This window comes from Syngnathus scovelli, chromosome 5 (genome assembly GCF_024217435.2).
Source record: "Syngnathus scovelli strain Florida chromosome 5, RoL_Ssco_1.2, whole genome shotgun sequence".
In the NCBI taxonomy this organism is placed as follows: domain Eukaryota; kingdom Metazoa; phylum Chordata; class Actinopteri; order Syngnathiformes; family Syngnathidae; genus Syngnathus; species Syngnathus scovelli.
Window position 1 is genome coordinate 11,061,265 of NC_090851.1, and position 23,620 is coordinate 11,084,884.

Below are 23,620 nucleotides of genomic sequence, written 5' to 3' on the forward strand. Positions count from 1 at the left end.
CCATCTCCCTCATGACCCAAAATATTAATGGTAACTTTTGTTTTAGATGTAATGATAGCCATCTCTCCCTAGTGCCTTTACCTGACATGCAGTGTCATCGATGACTATGGAACGAAGGTTTCAGCATGTAGCGACTATTGCCTCCGCATTTATGATTACTCCTCTGTTTGGCCTCAACGTGTAACTGTTACTGACTCCCACATTTCTTTTGAGTTATTTCCGTGTTTCTTTTATCCAGAAAATTGCCATTTACTGTAGTTTCGGGTCATGTCTTTGATCTGTCTTTTGTAATGAAGATGATTGGAGACTGGTGATTCCATCATTTTTGTCAGGGATTGTATGAGATATTGTGATATATACTGGTTCAATTAAAAAAGACACATATTTTGTCCATATTTCAAATAGTATTTTTCTCATGCATCTTGTTAAGATGTGTGCAGTCTAATGTGGCCCTATATTACATCCAAGTCATAGTTTTACGTCAAGACTAGTTTTCAGTGTTTTTAAATACAAAGCCCTGTGGCCCTGTGTGAGGAAACCGGAGTGCTTAGAGAAAACCCACACAGGCACGGGGAGAACATGCAAACTCCTCACAGGGAGGAGGAATCGAACCCACACCCTACAAACTGTGGGGCAGATGAGCTAGCCAGTGCGCGACCGTGCCGCCCCAAGGTTTGCAGTAATTACTTTTATTTAATGTTTTCAATGTAATAGAGATGCACCCAACAATAGTACTTTGAATCAGAAGTGTATAAAATACATAAATGTGAAAAAAAAATGTGAGCTAAAATACCTTCAGTCAGTAACCAAACTACATGAACTAACTGTGACATATGTTAATGAGCAAATAAAGGGACCATTTCCTCCACATTATAATGGAATTAATCATAATTAGGAGGAACTTCTGTCCATTGAACAGCTGCTATGAGCTTTAAAAATGGGAAAAAAATTGAGCTATTTGGTTAATTATTACCTTCTTGAAAGATATTACATTTTCATTCATTCATGTACTACAGTTTGACATACGTCAGATTTCAGTTATTTTAATCCAATTTATCTTAATTGTATTAGATGACAATTACAATATTATCGCCCTTGCACAACGCAGCTGTCAAAAACGTTCGAGTAATTAACGACCCCTCCGAGCTGTATATAGTTGTATATATTGTCAATTTAAACTGTAAATATACCACAAACTATGATCAAAACAATAAAACATATATTTTTAATAGGTTATTGCTTAACCATTGAAGACTATAGCGCTCAGTTAACCAACAGTATCACCACTGTCATGTACATTTTGCACAATATACAGTTCAACACATTTAATACACTTGCACTTAATGTATACCTACATTGCAAACTGTAAGCTAATAACAGCATTAGTAATTAGTCATCCATCCATCCATCCATTTTCTGAACCGCTTAGTCCCCACGGGGGTCGCGGGCGTGCTGGAGCCTATCCCAGCCGTCATCGGGCAGTAGGCGGGGGACACCCTGAACTGGTTGCCAGCCAATCGCAGGGCACACAGAGACAGACAACCAATCGCACTCACACTCACACCTAGGGACAATTTGGAGTCTTCAATCAGCCTACCAAGCATGTTTTTGGAATGTGGGAGGAAACCGGAGTGCCCGGAGAAAACCCACGCGGGCCCGGGGAGAACATGCAAACTCCACACAGGGAGGGCCGGAGGTGGAATCGAACCCGCACCCTCCTAACTGTGAGGCGGACGTGCTACCCAGTGCGCCACCGAGCCGCCCTAATTAGTCATTATTAGTGTAAATAAAAATTAGTAATTGCAATTGTTTTTTTAAGGGATTTAAATTTGGATTCACCCCAAAATAATTTTAACCAGACATTTGTCAGTGTGAGAACATAATTTTTTCATTCAAATGAAGCTGAGTTCCTCTGCCTCACAGTTATGAGGGTGCGGATTTGATTCCACCTCCGGCCCTCCGGTGTGCAGTTTGCATGTTCTCCCCGTGTCCGCGTGGGTTTTCTCCGGGCACTCCGGTTTCCTCCCACATCCCAAAAACATGCTTGCTAGGCCGATTGAGGACTCCAAATTGCCCCTAGGTGTGAGTGCGAGTGCGAATGGTCGTTCGTCTCTGTGTGGCCTGTGATTGGCTGGCAACTGGTTCAGGGTGTCCCCTGCCTACTGCCCAATGACGGCTAGGATAGGTTCCGGCACGCCCGCGACCCCCGTGGGGACAAGTGGTATAGAAAATGCATGGATGGATGGATGGATGGATGGATGGATGGATGGATGGATGGATGGATGGATGGATGGATGGATGGATGGATGGATGGATGGATGGATGGAGCTGAGTTTTTAGTGGCAGTATAGTTCTGGCAATTGTCAGTTCGGAATCTCAGCGGATAAAATCCTAGAGTGTTCAAAGTATAATTTTCACTCTTTGATGATAAAACTATTAATTCAGTGGAGGTGACACCAACATAATGCCCAAAGGCATCAGGCAGACCCCAAGGACCACAAGAGTAGCGAGCGTATCTGTTCTAGAAATAACACATCGGATTGCACATCATATTCAAGGAATGTTGTAGATGTGATCATTTGAAAATATAATCACTGGCAGAGATTTTCAGAAGATTGCATATTATATTGACATTTAGACTTCCTTGGCATTTCAGATCCAGAATTGAGCAGTGTTGTAATTAAAATTGAAACAGTAGTCAAATTTTGAGTGGGATGCATTTGGGCTTTTTAACTATTTATTTATTTATTTATTTATTTATTTATTTATTTATTTATTAACTGAAGGAAACACTTTCTAGAAAGTCATTCTTTCAAATGATGTCTCTTATTTGAATTATTTCCTTTGCTACTGTTAATCTCATAACATCTCATATTATGGACCACCCCCAAGGATAGTCTTAGCTGTATATGTTTTAGTGGTACTTAACATTCTTGGGAGTTCCAAAAATGTCTTTCTTGTTCCACGAGCAGGAACCAGATAGACTATAACCAATGAGTGAATCTGATCTTTTCAAATTAAACCTCTTATACCCTTGTATATCCTTCATGTGCTAAATATCTGACCAGTCATTTTCACTGATAAACTCTCCTATCAAATCGTCCACTCAGATAAGATAAAAATCTATGATCGATACCTTAGCTGGTAATTACAACAGATTGACAGGAGAAACACTGGGGTGGGTCAGGACATGAATGCAGAACAAAAGTTTTGTCCTTTATCTGTCCTAACTGGATACTTTTAGATGAACATATTGTAAAACACCCGCGACCCCCATGGGGACAAGCGGCAAGGGAAATGGATGAATGAAAACACATTGTTAAATACGTACCTGTTGAAGTTTCCATTCCTTTGAGAAAGACCTCCTTTGCTGCTGCAGGATGTCATGGAGAGGATGTGAAGATGAAGAGAACTTTGCCCAGTGATATGTCCATCTTCAACTCCCATGATGTCACCTGACTTCTTTATGACTTTATCGATCCAGTACATCGAATGACCTGAGCTTCCTCAGGAAAAAAAAATGTCTGCTCATTCCCTTCTTATAAAGAGCATCCAAGTACTTTCATAATCCCAATCTTGGTAAAGTAATTTGAGTGGCTCTTTTGTTTTGCTAATGTCGTGGACAATGTTGGTCTGACTGCACCAGTCCACCAGTCCTGTCCATCCATAATAGCCGACACCACCATGTAGCAATATTGAGTACTGTCAATGTGGTCCACTCAAAAGAAAAACGGTACCTAATACCTCATTGATAATGTGAGTAACAACTGAGAAGTTGACTACCATTAGTGTAAGTGTCACGGAACGGATGGAGCAGGGCGACCAAGTGCAGCTTGGACCAGGGTTTATTGACGAAAACAAACGAAAAGACTCGGTAAACTGACATAACTTACTAACAAAACCAACAACAGGACTAACCGACAAAGACGTGAAACAAAAAGACATGATGACATTAACACAACAACATTAGGCAGGTACAGCCCCTCTCAGCAGGCTCATGACAAACCTTTCATTGCATCCTTGACAAAAAACAAATGTTGGACAAAAAAAAAAAAAAAATCTGAAATGAAGACTTGAGGACTTTATATTTTGGGAACCTGCATGAGGATTTTGCCCTCTACACGATACACTTTGCAAGCACTTGGGTCAAAGAAAGACATAATAATTGATGTTAAGTAATGAAAACATATGTATGTGCAAGTCAGGAAAGGAACAACCACATCCATCAAGCTATACATCACGCCATCCAACTTCTATACCGCTTATCCTCACGAGGCTCATGGGCAATGTTCCGTATATTTTTTCATATGTCTGACCATTCCATAAACTTCCTGAGTATTTAATTTGACCTCACAGGTCATTTTAAGCATAATTATTTAAGTCTCTATACAGATTATAAAATATGGTTCTTGAAACTTGAATATAATGATACAATTCACCAACAAACTAAGTACACAGAAATGATTTACATATGTATGCTGGGCCTTGCTCTGAAATACCTCCAAACAGCCCACACGCCAAACAGGTCACAGGTACAAGATAGAGATAGAGCATATTGAGGCAGAGCTGGCAGGTTGCATTTTCTGAAGAACTGATACCTGTAAAGAACAAGAAACAATCAGAACTCCAAGAGAGAAGGACTACATTAGCACGGAAGGGCAAAAAAGGCCTGAAATGGATTTATTGTACAATATAAAGTGTGAGAACAGCCTCTGTTTGTATACAGGGTCCATGTCCTGTAACTACACAGGATAAACATCATGATGAATGCAGTGTGTCATAAAACACATTATATTGTAAAGTACACAGTTTGTAAAACATGTGTGTGATTTTGTGCATTTGTCTTGGAAAAAAAAAAAAGTAGATTATTTTCACTGCTGCAACTCCTGAAAGTCTCCAGGATATATTTTCCCTTGAAGCAAACAAGTACAGCAAGTCCTTGTGGCAATTGACGTTGGGGTGCTTAGAAACCATTCAGAGAAAGCAAAGTGAACTAAAAAAGAAATTTCATCATAGACATTTTAATTCAACTGAGCACGTGCATATATAAATACATTGCGTGTGTGTGTGTGTGTGTGCATGTGCGCGTGCATGCGTGTGCATGGCTGTGTGTAAAAGACTATTTTAACCACAGCAGTGGCTTACCTCCCACTAGTGTCTCCAAATTCCCTGGAGGGACCTAATCAGACAAACTAGGCTTTTCTCACTTGTGGTCCATATGCTTTGATTTTTCACAGAACACCACAAACACATTTTCACTGATTAGAAGACAGACACACATTGAGGGATAAAGATAAAGACATGTAGGATCACATAATACTACATATATTTAATTTTACAACTGTTATCCTTATACTGAATCCTTCCATCCATTTTTCTCTCACACTTCCTTTTCTTGCTCATCCCCAGATTTGCCAGTATTCAGCTATCCGTTTTTCATAATCCTTACAATTTAAAGTTTCCTGCACGGAAGTTCTCCCAATCAAATCACCCGCACCACACACACACACCGAAGGTTTCTCTACTGCATCACCGCTGTCTTAACAAATGAGAGGTGCATGAGATCATTTAAATAGCTATGAATAACATCAAAGAGGTGGCAGGAGATGAGTGCACCCTGTTGCTTAATGAACAGTCACACAATATTGCAGCAGCATAGTGCACAGACATGCACGCACGCATGCACGCACACACCCGCACACACCCGCACACACGCATTCTTCAGTGATGGTGTCGCAGCTTCTGAAACAATGGCTGCAAAAGTCAAATTAGCAAACAATACAGTGCTCCCAGAGCATCCGTGATGAAAACGTTGCGTCTGAGCCAGGCCACATTCCTGCCACCACCCTTATCTCCACCTAGCACACTATCTAACAAATTAGAAATGGGGTCCACTTAAGTATGTGTGTGTGTGTGCGTTTTATCACTATTTGCCATTGTTTAAAATATTTCACCTTGCGGAGCAATCATTTCATACTATAGTCTCACCCATTTACACTCATCACAAGATGGATCAGAATTGGAGTGTGATCAAACAAATTCACTTATTTAATATATTTTCGTATCATTCTTGATTTAAATAGCAGACCCCTTGAATGCCCAGCTCCTTAAAACAGCTGCCATGCCCTCCAGTGCTGTGTCTCTGCATATATTCATTTACGCACTTGACTACAATCTTTATTTTTCATTAATAATATCATTTGTTCTGTTCGCTCCACCACACACTGGCTAATTACCTGGAATGTGTTGTTCAACCCCGTCTCATTGGGTTTGATCAAAAGCCAATTGTATCTCAGTGAAATATTTGTATTCTCCCCCTTGTCTGTTTGATTTGAATGCCAATCCTTGTCAATCCCACCATTGCTGCTCTTTTCCTGGGCCCAGCCACAGCTCACTGCCCCGCAATCTACTTTCCAGATTTGCCGTGTAACAGCTTCAAATGACAAAGAGAGTCCGTAGATCCCCACAGGGAGCATTCACTGCCAATACATTCAAGGTTATTCTGAAGAATATAGCAGGGATTTGTTGGAACAATGGTTTCATTGAATGAGTCTAAATTCATTCACAAGGGCGTATTTGGGGGCCCAGGGCAAAGCCAGTGATGGGGCTCTCCAAATCTGTGTACTGAAACATTTCATATATTTCTTTATCATCATCATCAAGATCTAAAAAATGTAGATTTGAGAAAAATGTCATATATCCTCAGATCGTTAATCTTTAAAATACATCTTGAGAATTATTATCAAATGACGAATTATCTCGACATTATGACTGAATTGATAGAAACAAACAGTGTTTACCTTTTTACCTTTTTTTTGAGGAGCAGTGTGGCAAATCAATCAATCATCTGAGGATCAACTTTCTAATTTTGAGGACCAATTTTTTTGCAAGGTCCAAAAACAAATAATTGTGATGATTTGAAATTTTAGGACAAAATTGTAAAGACAAGTGATAAATACATTTTCAATGCGAACAATAATTCTTAAAAGTTGGACAAACAACAATGACAGGTTAACCTTTAATTACTGACCGTGTGTTGCCCTTCCTACTCAGATATACGTAAGTGCATAAATAAACACCTTACACTCTTCTTTGTACACATGTATAATAATGGTAAAGACATGCAATTGTTCTTCCGTTTTCAAAAATTCATAAATATCTCAGAAATAACACCACCTATTGTGGTGACCGTGAAGCAGTCGTCCAGGAACCAGAGGGTCGAGTGTTTGATTCCCGCTCGGCCCGAGTCATGGGTCGTTGCGGCCTTGGACAAGACACCTTGCCTCCAGTGCCACCCACAATGGTGTATGAATGTTTGGTGGTGGTCGCAAGGGCCGGAGGCGTGCACCGGCAGCCAGGCTTTTGTGAGTGTGCTCCAGGGCAGCTGTGGCAACTTAGGTAGTTTACAACGACCAGAGTGTGAATGGGTGAGCGTATAAATAATGCTTCTCCTGTGAGCACTTTGAGTATAGACTTCTATAGAAAAGCGTGAATCCATTTCATTATTATTATTACTAAGGTGAACATGTTAACTGTCCTTTGGTCATCACTATAAAAAGAAACTCAGTTTAGCCGCTTGTATCCAGGATCTTTATGTAACACCGCAAAGCTTTGGACCACAAGTGAGAGTAAGAACATAGATCAAACTGGTAAAGAGCTTCTGCTTTTAGCTCAGCTTCTTCTTCACCGCAACAAACTGCTTCAGTGAGACTTGTTGTGAGAAAATGTTGCTTGATGAAATCACCGGTACCACATTTGAAAAGTCTGCAATATCATATTGAGGCTACCAAAACGGAACCCCTAGAAATTCTGTCCATAAAGATATATGAACAGAATTGGTGACAAAAGGCCTTAAGCGAAGTATCCAACGCTCACCGGAAACAAATCCTATTGGCAATGCGGAACAATTTGACATTGGTCGTACAAGGACCGAACAGGCCATATCAGGGGGTTTGGTATCCCATACTCCAAAAGCACCCCGGGCAGAACACCCTTACCTTCTCCAAGTCCACAAAAAGTTTCACTGGCTTTGAGCGGAAACTTTGTACTTGCAAAACAGACTTTTTTCAGCAGACTCTGTTAGGGTTTTCCAGGTTATCTTTATCATAGGATTATGTTGGAATGTAGACTATAATGATTAACCAATCTTGTCTTGCTCTCACAACGTAGTAAAGTAAAGTGGTTGCTTCCTCTGCTTGAGTGACCAGCTGCAGAGGAAGCAATCAAAGTTGTTCTGGTTCCCACAACATCGTAAAACACCCCCTGCTCTGATCTTACCAGAGGCCGGGGGTTCACCAAACCTGTCCACTCTCACCCCCACTCTGTTCCTCCTAATAAATATGCCCTTGCAGGAAGGAGACTTTTCAGACTTCATTCGATCATCGCTGTTCAGACAGCGACGAATGGACTCTCCACCTGCAGGTGTCTAAAAGAACTTGCTTGTCTCCCTTGTGGTTCTTGCAAAATAAGTTGGAGTGTGCACAACTCTAACAGACTCCACAAATGTAATGTTTTTTTTTTCCAACTATTAACATTGCATCATCAAAGAAAGCAAGCCATTTTCAAAAATTTAGAGTGGTCACTAACTTGTTAAAACAATGTTTGTGGCCTGACCAATAGTATAGATTCTTGACAAACAAAGGGGCTCAAAGAACCAAATCATTTTTTAACTTGAGGTTCCTCTTTATTACCTTAAACAAGACCAGTATTGATGACAGAGTGATGCATCTTACAAACGGTGCAGTGAGCACCATGAAGAACAGCATAGCAAGCTAGCAACGAATGTTAGCAAATTGATGTGATGGTGGCTTCATGGTGGGAAGGTGCATTCTTCTGCGGGCATTGGAATTCATTGCTCCACTGTGCTCTTTATCTCTTGTGTGAAAGAGGATCTACTGTGCATGTCAAACTTTTAATATAGGTTATGGGTCAATGGGTAAGCAATTTTGAAACAGACATGAAGAAAACAATTTAAGCAATAATAACTGTACACTATTTATCCTTTTAATTAAAAAATGATATGCATTTGTACATTTTTACTTTGTAATTTCCTTTTTATAATTTCATTTTCAATTTTTTTAAGGCAAGTGGTAAGGTGGCACCCTAGCACCCTCTGTTGATAAGTCATCACTGCTGACAGCCCTTTCATGATGTAACCGACAATCTTCATACTTAATCTCAGACAGATTTACAATTCCTTTGACACGTTCTGATGAAACTGTGAGTACCCAAATATCAGCGGTGACATCCTTCATCATTTCTGTTTGATATGCATGCACCTCCAATGGCTTAGCGGTTCTGGTGTTGACTGTGTATGAGTGTGTATTTCCACTTTCACTGTGAGATTATGCATAAGTGTGTGTATTCATACATATGCATGCACTCATGTCTATCACTGTTTTTGTCTCCTTGTCTGTCTATAGCTTCTGGCCCACCAGCTCCACAAGTCATGTTAACATTAGCCTTTATGGGCACTGTGTGGCAAGCCTTAGCCAGGGAGGAAATAAGGGATGTGATAAATTAAACAGTGAAGGGGGTCATCGTTGTCAGGGAAGGTTGGGGATATGAATATTGTCATACTTAGACTATGTGGGAGTGGCATTCTGCAGCTGAGGGGAATGAAAGCGATGAGGCCAAGCGAGTGCTTGTCAAGTGGGAGAGGGAGTGGCGGGTCTAAGCTGGAGCATGACTAAAAGTGGAGGGGGCATGGTTATGTGTCACTCACTTTGAGTTGAGTTTCAAACTAATCAAAGAGTGTGCCGTATGTTTGCCACTCAAATTATACTTTCATGAGAAATTACTTTTCTCTTTGAACTGCGCATGCAAAGTACATTTTAAGTGATTCAGATGGCATCCGCTCTTGTATTTACGTTAATGACAAGATGTATTTTTAGCATATTTATCAGGTGCGACATGTTTTGGTGATCGCTTCACGACTAAAGTTAAAAAGAATGGCAAGTCTTACCAGAATGCCTCTGAGATGAGCTTAAATTTTTGCATTGTTGTGAATTCAGATCCTGTGATATGCACTAAGGATACAGATACGGTGTCACACATTGAGAGGTTGGCACGCAATGTTCGGTAAGTAATAAAGGGTACCAATTCTGAGCAACGACCGGTACCATACTAATTTGAATCATTCATTTGATTTAAAAAAAGAAACTGTGAAAGGTCCACTAAAATCCTATCTCTGGATAAAAATTCTGGCGTACACTTTATAAGCAGCTGCATAGGGCAGCACGGCTGGGAAGGAAGACTAAAATATAAAAAAAAACCTCCCAGTCATTAGCAATGTAGCTGCACCATGAAGGCACAAAATCGTTCCTTTTGCCTTCGCTCTTTACCATACTGAAGTCTGTCTTTTGTCTTCATTCTGCTTCTTGTTGGATGGTAGAGTGAGAGCGAGCGAGAGAGAGAGAGAGAAAGAACGAAAGAAAGAAAGAAAGAAAGAAAGAAAGAAAGAAAGAAAGAAAGAAAGAAAGAAAGAAAGAAAGAAAGAAAGAAAGAAAGGACAACAGACATGCATACACACACGCACGCACGCACGCACGCACAAAACACCTTCCCATGCACAAGTCCTGCTGGAATATTCCTGACCGAATTTAGAAAATCTAAAAGTTCAGATAAATTGTTCAGGAAAAACATTTTTACTAGTTGGCATCTCATACCCAGAAATCATAATTCAATACTTTTTCAAGAAATTTAAAGGTATTATTTCTAAATTCAGAAATTCTGTGCTTTTAAAACTCTTTAAGACCCTGTGGGTACCCTGGTGTTATTTACCTTTGGTACCCATTCATGTTAAAGTTAAAGTCCCAATGATCATCATCACACACACATATGGGTTTGGGGAAATTTGTCCTCTGCATTTAACCCATCCCCATGTGATTTTGATCCATCCCCTGGGGGAGAGGGGAGCAGTGAGCAGCAGCGGTGCCGCGCTCGGGAATCATTTGGTGATCTAATCCCCCAATTCCAACCCTTAATGCTGAGTGCCAAGCAGGGAGGCAACGGGTCCCATTTTTATAGTCTTTGGTATGACCCGGCCAGGGTTTGAACCCACAACCTTCCAGTCTCAGGGTGGACACTCTACTACTAGGCCATTGAGCTGGTTGACAACACCTCTAGCCTGGACCTTCAGTTGTGTTTGATACTTGGATTGTCGAACACTTAACGAAGAGCGTGTCATTCTTATGATGTCAATGTCATGCTTTAGGGTCGAGCTCACCCCATCATACAACACCACTCCAATTAGAAAATAAACCCACAAAACTACATTTGAGGACATTTGAGCAGCTGTTCTCTGAGTTATGCTCGATCACAACACCAGCCAATCAACATTTGTGAATTATTTTAATATTATTTACAAGAATACCTAAGTATGTTCAACGTAAGGACTATTGACTTTAAGAGGCCTGAGTGTATGAGCTAAAGCCATGTGATGCTGAGACATGAAGGTTATGACAGAGACTGCTTTGCTGTCACATGAATTTCCATAAGAAACACAGAAATCCAAAAGCACCCAGCTTTACTGATGGGACTCAGCTTCAGTTGATATGGCCGTGATGTGACACGGAACCTCATTTTAATGCGAAGTCTCTCAAGTGTTTTATGCAAATATACGCCCATGGGTGAACATGTAAGATGTCAGTATTTCATTTTGCATACCTATCCACAGTGCTGTTTATCTATGCCCATACTGGGGTGCAGAAGGTTAGCTTACAAGCAGTATTTTTCCATCGGGTTTGCTGAGAGTGGTTACAATTATGCTACGCTTACACTTTTGTTACCAGTGGCCACGGCAGCCCCCTTTCTCAGGCACAATGGACAGAACAGGGAAAACGTTTATACAAAAGAATATACTAAAACTTACAGTATTTCCGGTTTGCAGAGAAGGTTTGCATCGTCCTCCGTCCCTGAGTTTCCGGCAGTAATTCAGCTTCTCCCAATCAGTCCAAGTCAGCCATTTGACGTTGAGAACGGACTTACAATGTCACACGCAATTTCCGCTCACCTAACATGAATAAAAAAACCAAAACAGTTATACCTTTTAATCCCATAGACTGTATTGACATGTCCACGTGGGTCAGGGACGATAACTCAGGGATGGACAGATGATGCCCACCTCTGCAGCTTTATACATTATCAGAGGCTGATGAATATTTGATTTTGAAAAGGGGGCGGATTCTCCTTGTTACATCCATCTGTCTGACTCTTGACACATGTCAAGATACGACGGTAATTGTCTCGGCATTGCTAATAATAAACCCTCAAGCAATCAAAATGTGTAAAACACAGACCGTGCACGAAAACAGCTCTGCACGATATGTGGGGAGCGGCTGTTCATTTTGTGTTATGGACAGTCATATATTTTCATGCATTTGTTCTGTGCTACCTTATGTTGGCGCATTTCGGAAGGATGCTGCTAATATAGTTACACAAAAATGCAACTTCATGTTTTCTGTTATATATACACAAAATGCCATGGTTTTTGTGTTGCTCGTATCATTCATGTTCTTTTATTTGTTTTCTGTGGTGACTGTTGGATGATTAAGACATACCCTAAAAACCATAATAAAGTGTCGTTACTCCAGTTATGGTGTTGGAGTGACTAGCAAAAATTCACAGTGGATTTGCGTTTATTGTTATGGCATTTTATTAATCCTCTTTACAGACTAGAATGTTTAATAGGATATCTGAATTCCAAAATATTTGTTCGCTGCAGCACTGAAGTCATGCTACCGAGTCCACCGATTGTGGTCACAATATAAGGCAAAGTTTGTAGAAAAAAAAATATTGTTACTGCTCATATGCGTTTTAAAGAGTTGTAAAACTATTCAATGATTCCACTCGTACTAGTCAGCGAGGAGCACCCTAATCTTCCTTGAGTCCACAAAGCTAAACAAGCTAAAAGCATTATCATCATGCTGCTTCGCAGAGATGAACATACAGTAACTTACCATCAATTGAATCTAATTGTATGTAAACGGCGTTCAAAATAAAAAGTATAAACCAATGTCAAAGTCTATTTGATTCTGTTTGAAAAGAAATGGAACAAATGATGATGGTTTGCAAGGCAGTATGGAAGGCCGTATTCTTTGCACGAAAAGGAGACGGCTGTTGCATTTATCTCATTCTCAACCAAAGACAACACAATTGCTTCATGCACAACAACGTAGATGTACAAAAATTGATCCATCATACACACCAACTCATCTTCATAAACCTGCACACACACACACACACACACACACACACACACACGCACGCACGCACACACACACACAACACACACACACACCATGCTGTGCCCCATTTCTGTTTAGGGAAAAAAGTAATTACTCTCTTTCCCTGCCTCAATGCCTTCAGAAGCCTCAGAGGGGTGATTCCCCAGTGAGCCAGTGAAATTCACTTAAACAGCTTTTGAGAGAGTAAGCAGTCTTATTGTTGCACAATGAAACTTTGACTGCAAGGAAGAAACGTGTAAAGGTGGAAAAGCAAGAAGGTGAAGTAAGATGGTAAAGTTGTTGGGCAGCATTGTTTTTCATTTTTTTTCATCGACATTTCACACACCTCTTTGAGTCCTTATTTTCCTTTACTACCCAAACAAAAAAAAAAAAGAGCTTTCAGCAATGGACAATAAAGCACAGATGCACAACATCCTGCTGTGTTTCTCAAAAGAACTGATTGAGCCCAGCATGCCGTGTGTGTTTGTGCATGTTTGTGTGAGTGTGTGTGTGCGTGTGCATGTGCGTGTGTGTGTGAGTGTGTGTGCGTGTGTGCGTGTGTGTGTGTGTGCGTATGTGTATGTGTGCGCACGCTCACATTCATTCTTTGACCTTCCAGAAGGTTTTCATCACACCTTCAAAAGCACACAACTCAACAGTTAGATACTCAGCACCACTGCATTTCCAATATTTTTTTTCCTGTTGTGTCTCCTGAGATGGCACTTAAACACAACCCTTGGGATTACAACCCAGGGCAAAATTCCACTAGAACAAACTAAATTAATAATGATCGAAGTAAAGAATGCGATGATGTGCCCACAATCCTCGGAGTCGGAGGTTGGGACAGTCTGCATTGAAGGATGACAAGCAAGTTCTGTGACACACTGGGGAGATTTGCAGTGTTGTGCTGGAAATTTCATCACATTGCTTTAGTGCTAATATGTTTATGACATTGTGCAAACAATGAGTGCTCGCCTGGATACATTAAATGGATGCCCACAAGACATCGTGCACAGTGCACAACTGCATGGACAATCTTAGTGTTTTTGATCATTATTTCAATGAATGAATTTGTGAGTAGAAATGTATATTCATCTCTGAGAACTATGGTGGTTGAATGGATAAACCCCCTCAAAAAACAAAAGTCTATGGGGATGTGTGAGCGTGTGTGTGCATGTGTGAGTGTGTGTGTGTCTGCGTGCCTGTGTGTTCCTTTATCCGTGCTGCTTCATCTTTCATCTTTCTGTAGCCTACATGGGTATATAAATAATATAATTTGTTCAAGGGTGTGTGACTGCTTCTGTGTGATAACTTCCTCTCTCTATGATAATAAATCTAAAGAAGGAACAAAACGGCAAAGACATGAATAAGCTTGTTGAATTATAAATTAGAAGATACATGCCCCTATGGCAGCTCTAGAGGCTGATTAAAGCATCATGATTGTTTTGACATTCCTGGATGTTTTTGAGCCACTTCAGCTTTTTTGAGGAAGAAGAACTTTATATGAGAAAGTAAGCCAAAATCCAACTCGCAAAAGAGCTGCCCACACAAAAGAACTGGACTGGGGGGGTCACGAAACAAACAATAACCTCACTCACAAGACAACACACCATTTAAAATGGGAGTTTGCCGTTTTAAAAATTGTTAGTAAGGTTTGGATTCAGCCTAACCAATCCTGAAGTTTAAGTCTCTGACCTCTAAACCTTGTGCCTTCCTGACATGTGCGAGTGCAATTCTTAAACGTGATCATTCATGATTGCATATGATTAGGAAGGTGCATATTTATGATGGGGATGAACATCAGGTCCATGAGAGTATGGAGTGCCCACTCAAAGATGAGGGCTGCTTGGGGTGCATTTTATTGACTCTTGGGCTGCCATTTGGTATGTCCAAGAGACTAAAGCGGTGCTTCTCAATTATTTTGTGTTATTCACCCCGAGGAAGAAGAAACTATTCCACGACTCCCCCCAACTTTCCTCAGTGAACATAAATAGTATCATTTGTTTACAAAATATAAGTACACCTCTGCATAACATTGTGTCCTAATAAACATGTTCCCAGGGGTCACACGCATCCCCCTGTGGCATTGCACCGTGCACCCCCAGAAGCACTGGTTTAAAGGCAGATCCAGCTTCCAGTCACACCGCTAGCAGCTGGTCAGAATATAAATCTAGGTGGTGAGGGTGTAGTTGAATAGCTCCATCGGTCTGTTACTCAGGGAGTGTAAAGGCCTAATGCAGGTCTTCTTTAAGGCTTAGCCATCGAAAGACCTTCCCAAAGAACTAGGCTTCAAAGCTTCACCCATTGGTCTCTAAACAGCTCCTCTGGTGCATCAAATAGGCAAAACATTTCACTGACCAGTTGCTCAGCAATGATGGTGGCGGCGCTTTAGTCAGGGATGGCGTAGGCTTCGAGCCATTTTATAAAACGGTTCATTGCTTTCCAGGATATAGCAATTCCTTTGCTCCATGGCCAGGAAGGGGTACAATATGTCAACATCCACATCCTCTGATGCTAAACCCACCTGGTCCCACCGTATTTTCCGGACTATAAGGCGCACCTAAAAACCTCAAATTTTCTCAAAAGCCGACAGTGCGCCTTATACTCCAGTGCGCCTTATATATGAACCAAATTCAAAATTTAAACTGGCCCGAAGCATTGTGTCATAAAATCAATCATGAGTGGCCCGCTGAAGACTATGAATCATGAATCAAAAAGACTATGGACCTTTATTTTGTGATTATAAAGTAATTTGTTGCGTCTGAAGTTGAAATAAAAAAGATAAAACGGAGAATGATTTGATTTGGATTAAAAATCTGACATGATGCAACCTGGCCTGTTTACTGCAGTCACAAACCCTTCATATTCATACAACAATAACAACAATAAGACATTATTAACATTATTGATATATTGTTATTGCTTTCACTATTTTAAGTTATTATATTGTGATTGCATTAATGGTGTGCCTAATAGTCCGGTGCCCCTTATATATGGACAAAGTTTTGAAATGGGCCATTCATTGAAGGTGTGCCTTATAGTTCGGTGCGCCTTATAGTCCGGAAAATACGGTACTGCAAAGGGGTATGTGAGTGCTCAAACTCCTGTGTCAGTGATTCAGTGGAACGTGGTGTATTTCCATTATATGGCGTATTAATGACATGGTGGAGTTGACCCAATGTCTACTTGGGCATTACGCTGTTTCCCGTGTATGTTCTAAATGAGGAACAGTCCATGAACTTGATGTAAACTGCCCAAGCACAGTTGGTGAATGGGTGTGAGGGTTAGATGTGATCACAGTTGATAGTTTTCCCACTGCGTCACCCACTTTAACAGCAGCTAAGAAGCTAGACTTTTTGGTGTCGGTGATAGGAATTAGAATGCAATAAGCTCTGGTTCTTTTGCACCGGAAGAATCCCTCAAAGGACCGTCAATTGGCCTTTCTCATTTCACGCTGCGGTAACTGCTGGGCTGCGCCGATGGCTTGAACAAAACATGTTTCCGACTCTCTGTGTTTTTCCCTTTAACCCTTATCCTAGTGTTTTACTTTTGTTTGCCCCCCATCTAGATTGGCTTTTTACAGTATCATGGAGCGGCTAATGTGGAGTAAACATTTTTTCAGCGTTTGAGCGAAAAATACGTTCAAAATACGTTCTGATGTATTTGCCACTCAAAAAACTCCACATTGGTATCCCCACACTTCCGTAGCGGTTTGTTTCTTTTAGTTAATTACATTGATTTTTTTCTAAAGTGACATGAGCTTTAGAAACATATTTTGCCAAGTCAACAGCGTAGAAAAACAAAAATTTTAAAGAGCTGTTTTCAGATATGTACAGTGCACCTCGTTGGTCTGTGTAAAATCAGATGGAAAGCTGATTAGCTTATAAAGAGACACCATCAGAGCTGTGTAAATGAGACAGTAAGAAACGGCAAAGGAGCTCATTAAAAACACAGATGGTGATGACACCCCTCCTGCACAGAATCTCGGGATGCTGTATAAAGTTCAAATTCTAGTGTATTGTCACCTCTGAGTAAACAAGCAGGGCGGCATGCCAGCAGCCTTACTTTGATTGCAGTGTCGAAGTATTCCTTTGCAAAAGTGAAAACGCAAATTTTGTTATTAGCAGAAAAAATAAGAAAACTATGCGGCAGGTTGAAAGATGCAAAACAGATTTGGAGGGTGATTATATCGTATTTTTGGTGCTCAAGTGAGCGGGGGTAAGTGCATCAAATATGTGAGGTGCTTTGAATTCCCACTTTCTCAATTTCATCTCAATGATTTCTTGTTTGCAAAGGGAGTTCCAGAGAATGGCAAAGATAGTCACAGACATTAAAAATAAGATGAGTGCAAATGATAAGTGGGATCAACAATTTATGAAGACAGTAGACTAGGTGGAGAAAATTATATTGAAGACAAAAGTGAAACACTGGTACTACAGTACCATGTACAAAAATGTCTACACATCTCAGATAGAATTTTAAGTTCTCACACACGCACACACACACACGCGCACACACACACACACACACACACACACACACACACACACATCCTTGTTAACCTCCCTCTGCAGGACCCAACTTAATTTACCGAGTTCTGGGGTCCACCCTTTCTAGTGGTCCAAGAACTATGAAAAAAATCAGGCAACTCCCAAAAAAAATCTTGTTACTAAAAATCACTTTCAATAAACACAATTTGAAACTTTTTTTTTCATGTCAGTTTTTCAGTCATATCTGGGGCCTGTTTCTAACATTCCGGCTTTGCGGGGTCCACCTTTACACACATGAGATTTTTAGTCAGTTATGGGGATCGCTTTTAATATTTCAACCTTAAGAGGTCTACCTATACACACATTATTTTTTTAGCCAGTTATGGAGCTTGCTGTTAAGATTTAAGACTTGTTAGGTCTGCCTTTATAAAGCGGATCTATCAAGTTCAACCCCAACCCTAATCTAACCCAAACATGCATTTGTGTGGACTTAATCATTTGAGAAAACCTAAAAATTTTGTTAGTGTTATTAATACTTTCATCTGGCTAAATATACTAGATATACATTGAAATGTGCATTCTAAAATACATTCTGAAGTCTTTATTCAGATTCTGGTCCATTTTCCTTGGTCACAGTCTTAATATTCTTCAATTTGTTCAGTCATATTGGTACATTTTAAAATATTTAAATTCTGCATTTTAGCTAACTATAAAGTACACAGGATTTACAAGTAATAATTGTCGAGTCAAAATTTTAAATGGACACATTACAAATGTAGCCAATGAATAAAGGAACTTATTTAATCTAACATTTACGAACAGGAGAAGTGGAGCATAAAAAAAATCACAAACAAATAGTGAACAAATGGTGAAACAGGACCAGCCATGTGTTTCTATCTCTGTTAAGGGAAGCTGTTTCACTCATATTTTCTCCTCATGGTGGTTATTCTCTTTTTGACAAAGTACTTAACAGCTCGGTGCTTGTGGTTCTGCAGCAATGCATCTCTCGCAGTCAAGCTTACCAGGAACCTGATTTGTCAATATATACTTCCTTGAATGTTTATTTACTGCAGCACATTCCTCTGGGGTCCAGCTTCTTTTCACAACTTTTCCGTTACCTAAGGGCATAGGAAGAGCACTTTTTAGTTTACAACTTAATTAGAACAAAATTGCATAAAGAATACATTCACTTTATGTACAATTATCCGACAATATAATTCAAATGAGATATTTTATAACGTCAACTATCTTTGTCAACAGTGATGAGCCTACAATAGACATAAGTAAATCAGTTAATATCTGAGATATTAATCCGGTCATTTAAGTTGCTAGGTGGTCTTCAGTGTCAGCTGTTTTGATATTAACAAAATTAAAAATAGATGCACAAAAGGGTAACATTAGAATGCCCCCAGTTTTGGTGGTGGGGGAAAGAGGTCTCTCATTTTCTTGATTACTTTTAAGCAGTTTTGCATTTGACCAGAATGTCACTGCTGGTAGATGAAGCAATTCCTGGACCCTACAGAGGTTGCACAGGCAGTCAAACTCCACCATGGCAGCACATTGGGATGCACCATTTCTCTGACAAAACCATTAAGAACAGATACAAGTTGTTGCAAAATCAGGGAAAATAAAAAATAAAAATCAGAGAAAAACTTTTTTCAGACAGTGTTTTACATGTATGGGGAATTTGCTTTGATAACGTGCTACACATGGACAAACAAAGATGATAAAAGTAAATTTGGAAATATATAATGTGTAAAAAATTAAATGCAAGCTGTATAAGAATGGTATCTGCCTTGGTGTGACAATGTGTGAATTTGCATATTCACTAATAGGTTAATCTAGAGCAATTTTTCTTTCTCTCTTTTGAGGTAAATGTGTCATGTATACATTACCTCTATTTAAAAATAGATGTAAACAAACATCTCACATATAATCAAGGTTAGCAATGACCTGTAACTCACATGAGAAAGGATGGGTCAATTTTCATTTTATGACAAAATTCAAAAGTTTAGACCTTACATGTCTAAGAAAAAAAGTCAAGTGGTGTTTAATATACCTTGCTTGGGTCATCTAAATCTTAGTAAGCAGCATATGTGAGGATAATTAGATACTGATACAGTAGTAACAATTGGGCAATTTAAAAGCAACTGTGATAAAGTTATATATTGAAAAGGATTACTCTAAACTCACCTCCCTTTTTGGCAGACTTTTCATTACTTGGGCCACGAGATGCGGAGGTACAAGAGGTCACTTCTATCACTTCTGGGATCAGCCCATCTGAAATGATGATTTTTAAGTACAGAAAAAAAACACAGTATAGCAATATTCTAAAACCAAAATTAACTGCACCTGTATAAGAATGCTTGGTCAAATTTAATATACTCTTGTTTTGAGCAGATTGATTTGCAGAGGTACAGAGCAGTCCTTTTGGGAATCATTGTCAGTATCATCACTGTCTGAGTAGTCCACTTTGAGAAACTCCTTTGATAATTGATAGCTCTATGGAGGGAATTAAAAGAAATGTGTTGTTAGTTTCTGCAAGCTACTCTTATATGCTGTATTAATATAAAGACTAGAATTTCTTTGCTCAAAATAATTAAAATTTCTGTCCAATATCTTAACTGGTAGACGACCGGTGCTGTACACATCCTCTGAAATATGCCAAAACCTTATATCACAGGAAATTTTACATATAAAACATGGAAAAGGCTCCAAAATTTACAACAAAGAAGCCACAAGAAACCATATTTCAGAAATCTGTTATGTGTGTGTGAATGATTGGCTTGGTTGGAATAACCATGACAACCTTAGATCCATACGGAGGGCCCCACAAGTAGCCATCAGAAATCTGTTATGTGTGTGTGAATGATTGGCTTGGTTGGACACCCATGGGCGCATGTTTCAACAATCCATCTATAGGTGTGTGTGCCACTGGTTCGTTTGGGCTCTATGAGGAGAACCACTAAAACCGTGTGATCCAATGGTTGGCTGAATGCTGTTTAAGGTACCTTCTGACTAAAGAACAGCTTTCCAACTAAAAGCTGTAAACTAAGAGAACAAGAAAAGGTCTACAAAGTTTATTTCTTACAACAAAGTCGCACTGAATGTTACCCGTTGGCTGGCATCTTGTTTGATGTTATCATCAGGGTCAGAGTCCTGCCAAGTTCTGGCTGGTTCAGGCAGCGCACCATCAACAGGAGCCTGAGAGCCTGTCACCTGGAATTAAAACCACAAATAACTTACCAACCATACAGACACCACAAATGACAGACTCAAGACCTGTATAGTTAAATCATGTGAAGTTAGTCCCCGAAACCAAACAAGCTTTTCTAACTAAAGTGTTCCAGTCAGTTCTGGATGTCTAATCAGGTCCTATAACAGCATCTTTATGGATGTAGTGGAGCATCCTTCAGCATGACACTTTAGCCGTTTAGCTGTTGAGGATGTGTGGAACTATAGCTGTAATATAATCAGCCTCCATAATGTCCATAACCAAAATATGATCTAAAAACATGAGACAACCTTCGATCCATACGGAGGGCCCCACAAGTAGCCATCAGAAATCTGTTATTATGTGAGTGTGAATGATTGGCTTGGTTGGAATAACCAAGACAACTTTAGATCCATACGGAGGGCCCCACAAGTAGCCATCACAAATCTGTTATGTGTGTGTGAATGATTGGCTTGGTTGGACACCCATGGGCGCATGTTTCAACAATCCATCTATAGGTGTGTGTGCCACTGGTTCGTTTGGGCTCTATGAGGAGAACCACTAAAACCGTGTGATCCAATGGTTGGCTGAATGCTGTTTAAGGTACCTTCTGACTAAAGAACAGCTTTCCAACTAAAAGCTGTAAACTAAGAGAACAAGAAAAGGTCTACAAAGTTTATTTCTTACAACAAAGTCTAACTGAATGTTACCTGTTGGCTGGCATCTTGTTTGATGTTATCATCAGGGTCAGAGTCCTGCCAAGTTCTGGCTGATTCAGGCAGCGCACCATCAACAGGAGCCTGAGAGCCTGTCACCTGGAATTAAAACCACAAATAACTTACCAACATCATACAGACACCACAAATGACAGACTCAAGACCTGTATAGTTAAATCATGTGAAGTTAGTCCCCAAAACCAAACAAGCTTTTCTAACTAAAGTGTTCCAGTCAGTTCTGGATGTCTAATCAGGTCCTATAACAGCATCTTTATGGATGTAGTGGAGCATCCTTGAGCATGACACTTTAGCCGTTTAACCGTTGAGGATGTGTGGAACTATAGCTGTAATATAATCAGCCTCCATAATGTCCATAACCAAAATATGATCTAAAAACATGAGACAACCTTCGATCCATACGGAGGGCCCCACAAGTAGCTATCAGAAATCTGTTATTATGTGTGTGTGAATGATTGGCTTGGTTGGAATAACCAAGACAACTTTAGATCCATACGGAGGGCCCCACAAGTAGCCATCAGAAATCTGTTATTATGTGTGTGTGAATGATTGGCTTGGTTGGAATAACCAAGACAACTTTCGATCCATGCGGAGGGCCCCACAAGTAGCCATCAGAAATCTTTTATGTGTGTGTGAATGATTGGCTTGGTTGGACACCCATGGGCGCATGTTTCAAATATCCATCTATAGGTGTGTGTGCCACTGGTTCGTTTGGGCTCTATGAGGAGAACCACTAAAACCGTGTGATCCAATGGTTGGCTGAATGCTGTTTAAGGTACCTTCTGACTAAAGAACAGCTTTCCAACTAAAAGCTGTAAACTAAGAGAACAAGAAAAGGTCTACAAAGTTTATTTCTTACAACAAAGTCTAACTGAATGTTACCTGTTGGCTGGCATCTTGTTTGATGTTATTATCAGGGTCAGAGTCCTGCCAAGTTCTGGCTGGTTCAGGCAGCGCACCATCAACGGGAGCCTGAGAGCCTGTCACCTGGAATTAAAACCACAAATAACTTACCAACATCATACAGACACCACAAATGACAGACTCAAGACCTGTATAGTTAAATCATGTGAAGTTAGTCCCCGAAACCAAACAAGCTTTTCTAACTAAAGTGTTACAGTCAGTTCTGGATGTCTAATCAGGTCCTATAACAGCATCTTTATGGATGTAGTGGAGCATCCTTGAGCATGACACTTTAGCCGTTTAACTGTTGAGGATGTGTGGAACTATAGCTGTAATATAATCAGCCTCCATAATGTCCATAACCAAAATATGATCTAAAAACATGAGACAACCTTCGATCAATACGGAGGGCCCCACAAGTAGCTTTCAGAAATCTGTTATTATGTGTGTGTGAATGATTGGCTTGGTTGGAATAACCAAGACAACTTTCGATCCATACGGAGGGCCCCACAAGTAGCCATGAGAAATCTGTTATTATGTGTGTGTGAATGATTGGCTTGGTTGGAATAACCAAGACAACTTTAGATCCATACGGAGGGCCCCACAAGTAGCCATCAGAAATCTGTTATGTGTGTGTGAATGATTGGCTTGGTTGGACACCCATGGGCGCATGTTTCAAATATCCATGTATAGGTGTGTGTGCCACTGGTTCGTTTGGGCTCTATGAGGAGAACCACTAAAACCGTGTGATCCAATGGTTGGCTGAATGCTGTTTAAGGTACCTTCTGACTAAAGAACAGCTTTCCAACTAAAAGCTGTAAACTAAGAGAACAAGAAAAGGTCTACAAAGTTTATTTCTTACAACAAAGTCTAACTGAATGTTACCTGTTGGCTGGCATCTTGTTTGATGTTATCATCAGGGTCAGAGTCCTGCCAAGTTCTGGCTGGTTCAGGCAGAGCACCGTCAACAGGAGCCTGAGAGCCTGTCACCTGGAATTAAAACCACAAATAACTTACCAACATCATACAGACACCACAAATGACAGACTCAAG

General features: G+C 40.2%; 1 long non-coding RNA gene across 1 annotated transcript in view; it reads right to left on the reverse strand.

The window, feature by feature from the left end:
- Positions 1-3,834: 3,834 nt before the first annotated feature.
- LOC137840338 (uncharacterized) overlaps positions 3,835-23,620 on the reverse strand; it is a 37,663-nt gene continuing 17,877 nt past the window's right edge. Inside the window, exons 2-3 of the long non-coding RNA XR_011086924.1 lie at positions 11,873-12,013; positions 3,835-4,598 (exon numbers count right to left, since the gene is read on the reverse strand). This is a non-coding gene — a long non-coding RNA (uncharacterized lncRNA). The remainder of the gene's footprint in view (positions 4,599-11,872; positions 12,014-23,620) is intronic.